Here is a 7,584-nt window from a genome sequence, read left to right on the forward strand (position 1 = left end):
CCCCTCCGTGTCCTCCAGATCTTCCTCTGCATTCATGAATGACTGGGACCCAGGTAATGAAGGAGAAGACACATTTTTATATGCTCAAATACCATGTGTTTACACAAACTACCCCTTAGCAGCAGTGGTCTAGATGGGCCTGAGAGAGTACATGAGTGGGCCTAGTTTTATCTTTACAATTTTTATTCCCTCCAAGTCTCCTTCCTCTTCCTGTGAGATCAATGAGATATTTTAGGGGCAAAGTAAAATAGAAATGTTTTCTTTTAAAATAGAAATGAATAAAGTAAAAAAATGGAATTGAGTAAGTCTCTTTTCTCACTTTTGCTTTGTTCTTCAAGCAAGGTAACTTTCAATAGAAGAGGAGCCGTGCTTTGAGAAGAGCATTCATTAATCAGGTCATCTCAAAGTCTAGCCCACACACCACCGAGTCAAAATCATCAGGGGAGCTTATCAGAAATACAGATTCCTGTGCCTCCCTCCAGAAATACTGAATCAGAGCTTGAGGCGTAGGGCCCAGGAATCTGCATATAGTCTATGAACATAAGTATAATCACAGAGCATTTTAAGAACGTTTCCTATGCTATGTTAAATCAACTCAGTTAATCTCTTGCTTATTTACAATGCTGAATCATCAAAATGGAAAATTAAGGACATTCTGTTTTGACAAAGGCTTCCTTGGAAGTAGACCTGTAAAACCTGCTCCGGCAGATGGAAACACCCACAGTGACTCACGTAACTATCATTTAAGACAGAAATCCTGGCATGGTTTTAAAGATTCTATTCTGACTGATGAATGACAAGTAAGGCAAACTGCCTTCTCATGTCAATGACTATTTTGTTGTAAAATAATGAGATGGATCCTACCAGATCTGAGCAAGGTCCTCCCAGGCCAATAATCTGTCCTAAAAGGGGACCGATTGTAATGAAGACTTAGGACATGGCAATTCCCCATGACATATATTTCAAAAACTTGTACCCTAAGTACCTTTGGTCTCACTTAATTACCCAGAATGAGCCTCATATCTACAATTACCCAACTCTTTTGGGAAGTATTTACATTTTTATATTGTATCATGGTCTATACCAGTGATGGCGAACCTATGACACGCGTGTCAGAGGTGACACATGAACTCATTTTTTTTGGTTGATTTTTCTTTGTTAAATGGCATTTAAATATATAAAATAAATATCAAAAATATAAGTCTTTGTTTTACTATGGTTGCAAATATCAAAAAATTTCTATATGTGACACGGCACCAGAGTTAAGTTAGGGTTTTTCAAAATGCTGACACGCCGAGCTCAAAAGGTTCGCCATCACTGGTCTATACTAAACCATATTTACCAACCCTAATGGAAAATGTTGACTTTTAAAACTTGTCCTAAAGCTACTTTGTCTATGATTCAACAGCTGGTTCTCAGTTCTTCAAAGGCAGACTGTCCATCTTGATCTATTCTGAAGACATTATTACTTTATGCACTTTAAATTTTATTGCCTTTCCTAATTGTGTGTGTGTGTGTGTGTGTGTGTGTGTGTGTGTGTGTAGGGAGGCAGGACTCTCATTGTCAATTATTATTCTCTGAATTGAGGCCACAAAAGCATACAATACTCCAGGTAAACAGTTTCCCTGTAGGAAAGCTTTTTGTTTATTTGTTTTGTATCCTTAAGGGAAAATACATTTGGTGTTTTATATACATAATCTATTATGTCATAAGTTTATCTTCTAAATACCACTTGGAGAAGTTCACATTATCAAAGAAACCAGCAGCGTTATAAATCCTCTTTTAAATAAGATTCATTAAAGATCCATTTAGATGAAGAATGGCTTATCAAATTTTTCTCTGGCTTGCAAAGATTCAACATTAAATCAACAACATGGAAATAATTCTATGGTCGCTAAAGAAACTCTGAGCTTTTCATAGGAAATGTTTTTGAGTTGTTTGCATGGAAATGAATACTATATCTTTTCCCAGAGATTACATGTGAAAACACAATGTTACAAGGCAAAAGGGACTAGGAAAAGATCAGTAAGGTCAACTGATATGAGCAAACAAAGTAAAAATAAATACCTTGAATGTCAAGCTAGAAACCATAAATCAAACTGAAGTTTGTGAAAAGAAAAAAATAAACTTTTATTTTAAGACGAGAGCATTGCTGATATTTTTAATATTGTTGGTAATATTTTAGAGACTCACTAATTTTCCTCTTAAAGTTAGCATTTCTTTACTGGTTTTCTGCATTCTTCAGTAGTTTGACATGTGGACACTACACATCAACCAAAACAGCCTGGAGTCTAGCCCCTTATTCAGTGCCCTGCAGATACCAAGCTATTACCCAACTAGAGTAGGTTCCCTTTCCAGAACAAAGGATTCATCTGTTAATAATATCAAAGGCCCCATCTACTGAATCTGAATGTTGTCAGATCTCTTCATGTTGTTTCTATAGGATTCTTTAAATGATATACAGGCACAACTGAAAACTGCATAAAATCGTAATTGAAAAAAATAAAAGATCCAATCTATAAATAAATATAAGCATGGGTGGATGACATATTCAAAAAGACCGTTGCATGTTCAATGAGGAAGAAATCTGCAGGAATACAGGCCAGTGCTTCTGAAATTTAAAAGTGCTTAGGAATCACCTGGGGATCTTGTTCAAATACAGATTCCAATTCAGTAGGTGGGACCTGAGTCACTGCGTGTCCAATAACCTCCAGATAATGCTGATACTGCTGTTCTTGACACTTTGAGTAGCAAATATTACAGGACAACACCGAAGAGGCCTCCAAAGAAATCTGCATAGGGAGAAGCAATTTTGCAGGTTTTGGAAGGCAGAGGAGTGGCTTTAAAGGAGGAATGACAGGGTCACCCAGGAGAGTTCCACAGTTGGTGTGAGATTCCTAACATGCTCTGCATTTCTCCTGCAGCAGAGCCAGATGATAACTCCTTACCATGGTGTTTTCACAGAACTATGAGACTTTACCCTTTCATGGTCTTTTAAAGGCAGAATGGTGAAAGCTTCCTACACAGGAAGATGCAAAAACAGGGAATTGTACCCTGAATTCACACAAGATAAACAGCAGCGAATTTAGGATCTGCCCTTACATACAAGTCTGTCAGACAGAAGAAGGCCACAAAGTAGAATTTACAGAGAAGCATGTTTCAGCTCCATGGGTAGAAGATGGTAGAAGAGAAGTGCTTTTAAACAAACAGCATCAAGAAGAGAACTGAATTAAGTTGCTGAACAAAGGGAAGAAGCTCAGATGGGCTGTGGGTGGTGTTGAGAGCGCTGGGAGAAAGCTGGAATAGGTGTACTCTTATTCCCTTCTAATTCTGCTTGTCTAGGAGTCTGTGTCTGTTTACCGAGAGAAGACAACTCAGGTCACTAACAGGGATTGAGGTTAATGCTACGTGCGGCAAATGTGGAGTGCACTGGGCTAGATCACTGGTTCCTAGACTTCAAGATTGTAAAATCAATATATATATTTTTTAAACTATGAAAATCAATCGAGAGTGGCCAATTATTTAATTTTGCCATGTAAGGATGTAAACACACGCCCGCAAAGAGTAATCTATCTACTAACACCCAATTTCATAAAATAAGAACGTTTTAATATTTCACCTTGCCCCCACCAAAAGCCACAAGAGCATCATCTCAGAATGCAGTCCCTTAAATTGAATTTAGCCTAATGTAAACCTATTAACTTCATATTTGTCTTTCTCATTTCCTGTACATTTAAGAACCATAGGGCTAAATGATCTAAAAATGTTTCAGATAATACTCTGATTTTTTGACTTATCCAAGAATGATGTCATGTTAAACACACACACACACACACACACACACACATACACACACAACAAAATAAAAACATTCAGTGCGTTCTGTGGTATCAAAGGGCACCTTTGTAAAAATGAGGCTCTGCACTTCTTTCTGCCCAGACAAGGCAGATGCTCTTCAACACCGACTCCCCGCTTTCATTCTTGGTGCACACATTCCTCTCTATTCTTCTCCACCCTGACAAGCTGGAGCTTGCTTAAGATTTGAAATCTACACCACTGATGCTTAAAATATTCTCCTGAGGTATTTTATTTATACATGAAATAAGAATGATCATTTCAATATTTAAATCTAGATATTTTTTTCCAGTTTTGAGAAATATAAACCATGAATTTTTAAAAATTCAAACAAGTATCTGTAAAGCTGGGTATTTATTTAGTTGTTACTATCATGAAAAGAACATACTCAGCATGTAATTTGGTTCATTTATAGGAAAAATGAGGTAATATGGTAATCTGAAATTCTTAAGAAACTGTTAATAATGGAAAAGAATATAATATTCTGCTTTTTATGTAATATTAAGGAACTACATACCTCTCTATTTAAAAAGTCTGTATTATTTAGTATTAATGCCAATACTTGCCAAGAATAACCTGTCTTTAATACCAAAATTAATGTATTAATATTATGGACCTGGCCAGGTTAGCTCAGTTGGTTAGAGCATTGTTCCGATACACCAAGGTTGTGGGCTTGATTCTCGGTCAAGGGCACATATAAGAATCAATCAATGAATGCATAAATAAGTGGAACAACAAATCAATGTTTCTCTTTCTCTCAAATCAATATATAAAAATGTAAAAATAAACATTATGAATACCAATAAGAAATGGTGAAGCACTTTGTAATAAAAAGGTAAACTTATTAGTTTCAGTGGTAAATCACAATGTTTATTTTCTAGTACATATCAAGAAGTTTGTTTTTTTTAAAAAATGGATGTACCTACCCAATTCTTTATATTGAGATATCATTTTAATTAAAGCCATCCACCTTAGTCCTTATGTGTTTATTCATATGTGGGAGTGTGTGTAAACTGCTTACTACACTTTAGACAAAGTAGTATAAACATACTATGTTCAGCAAGACCTTATTAAGGCTCTCTGAAAATCTCCAGGGTTCAGAGATGCCTAAATCATCGCCCTACAATGTAGGCACAAGGGCTGCTCCTGTGAGGCAAAACTAATGAACAGTCCTTGCCAGGAAGTAGAGCAGAAGTATAATAAACACTCCCACTCATCCTTGACTACAACAGCCCTAAACGGACCTCTCCTGGTGAATTCATATCTATTTTCTCCTTCCCATAGTCACCTAATCTATAGTAATAGATTTAAGACTCACTTGGAAAACTGAACTTTCCAAAAACCAGTTTCTCTTTTAAATGGATCTATATACACTGGATCAATGTTTTCTTTATAATCAAGAGTTAATGCTTTATTATGCTAAGTGAAATAAGCCAGTCAGAGAAAGATAAATACCACATGATCTCACTCATTTGTGGAATATAGTGAACAACATAGGCTGATGAACAGGGATAGATCCAGAGACAGAGAAGCAGCGATAAGACAGTCAAACCTCAGATGGAAAGTAGGGGAGGGTGGGGGTGAGGGGGAGAGATCAACCAAAGGACTTGTATGCATGCATATAAGCTCAACCAGTGGACACAGACAACAGTGGGGCGAGGGCATGAGTGGGGGGGAGGTTTGTGGGGGGAATGAGGTCACATATGTAATACCTTAATCAATAAAGAAATTAAAGATTGAAAAAAAAAGAGTTAATGCTTTAGACTTCTGTCTAATTAAAAAAATTAAACCGAGAAACAAAGCCTGCTTACTCCCTTCCAAATACAAAGCAGTCTGTCAACCTGAGGTTGAAAGCACCACACCCTAGGAAAGTGAGCTCATCCTGCAAGTTCAGAAAAAAAGGAAGGAGACCTGACTTGGGGTGAACACACAATATGCAGATGAATAAATTCAATAAAAAAGTGTACAATTCAATTTAAAGAAGAGAAAAACTGCATTGTGTGTGTTTCTCAGGAGGGCTGTGATCACAGGCAAAGCCTTGCAGGTCAGGTCCCGTCCCAGGAATAGTGCTGATGGGGTTCTGCCAGCACCCCAATCCCCACAGGGCACTGACTTCTATTTCATATGTACAGTATTGCTGAGTATTCTTGGGGTCTGTATTAGTCTTTTGAGTGATTATCATAGTCTGTTTAAAAAACACACCTATTTAAGCAGACCTATTAAATCCCCTACAAGCTACTAAATTCAAATGCATTTTAAGATACAGATATATTATCTCAAAGAAATGAATTCTCTATATATTAGACACTCTCTCTCTATATATATATATATGTGTGTGTGTGTGTGTGTGTGTGTGTGTGTGTGTGTGTGTTAACTCGATTAAAAACCTAACAGACTTTCAATAATACAACAATGCTGTTTCAATAATGCTGTTTGTGTTTTAAGAAAAGAAAAACACACTTTAAGGAAAGCAGAAATTCCCTTTAGTCTTTACCTTTTATGACCTGCCAATGAGAACCATGCCTCCTTTTGGAGAAGAGAAAAGGTCACGGTGGGAACTTGACAATTCCACAGTCCATAAGAATCAGCACCAAGCCCCGGATAGAGGGCCTCAGAAACAAACAGTTCGGTTGGAAGCTCTGGGCCATTTGAGGGTTGGAGGGGAGGAGGGGGCCGGTCAAGTCTCTGGTCCCAGAAGGAAATGAAAAAAGGTAGGTGGCCTTTCTCTTTCTCGGTTTAAAACTATTAAACCTGGCTGGTAAGGTCCCAGTGAGTAATATTTGGCTTTAAACTTCTGATTTTGTTCCTACTTAAACCCGGCTGTTCTTCACATCTACCAGTTAGCAGGGGTAGCATCAGACAAAACCAGGCTCCTCTGGGGTCTGTTCTATCAACATGTTAAGCACAGAGGCTTCCTCCATGCAGGAAAAATGAAATACTCCGTCTTCAATATACAGTGTCCCCAAAAATGTATACACGCTTTAACAGCCAATAGCTCCATTTTAAAATGAAATGTATTTTAATAAACACTGCCTCTGTGATTATTCAAAGTGTGTGTATACATTTTTAGGGGGACACTCTATATGTGTTAACTCTGCTTCATTTCGCTGGTGTGGAAGATGTGTTTGCTTTTTCTATTTAAAATCACATTCAAATAAAGTCTTCTAAACAGCAAGGCAGTGCTTAGAGCAAAAAAACACCACTACCCCCCCCCCCCCAAGACAAAAACTAGCCTGAAGCACTGAATATTAGTACAGTTTCGCCTGAAGTCGTAACAACTGAAATTCTCACCAAGAGAGCTTTTATGCCAACATTAGGGAAGGCCGGTATTTAAAATACATATATTTTAATCATAAGAACCATAGGAGAAGGCGGAATGGGAAGAAATTTCAGTAGGTATCAAAAAATATATACTTTGTTTATTGTATTTACTCATCGAGCCTTTTCAAATGATTGAAATCATCTTTTGCACGGAACCGACAAACCCTACGAAGAAGCTCTGTTTGAACCGGGTCATTTTCTTCCAGTGTTGATCCTGGCTTGGGCCACTCAAAGCCGCTACTGCTATGATTTGTTCAGATCGGAGGCATGAAGCTAAAGCTAAACTCTGAACAGATTTATTTTTTTTTAAGTCACCCATTATTCCTAACCCTGTTCAGTCCCTTCCCAAAGGGCGGCTTGCGAAGGCCGGGCACTCCCACTGCGCCGGCGCACACCCGGCCGCGACCC

The sequence above is a fragment of the Myotis brandtii genome, unplaced genomic scaffold (genome assembly GCF_000412655.1).
Source record: "Myotis brandtii unplaced genomic scaffold, ASM41265v1 scaffold123, whole genome shotgun sequence".
NCBI classification, from domain to species: domain Eukaryota; kingdom Metazoa; phylum Chordata; class Mammalia; order Chiroptera; family Vespertilionidae; genus Myotis; species Myotis brandtii.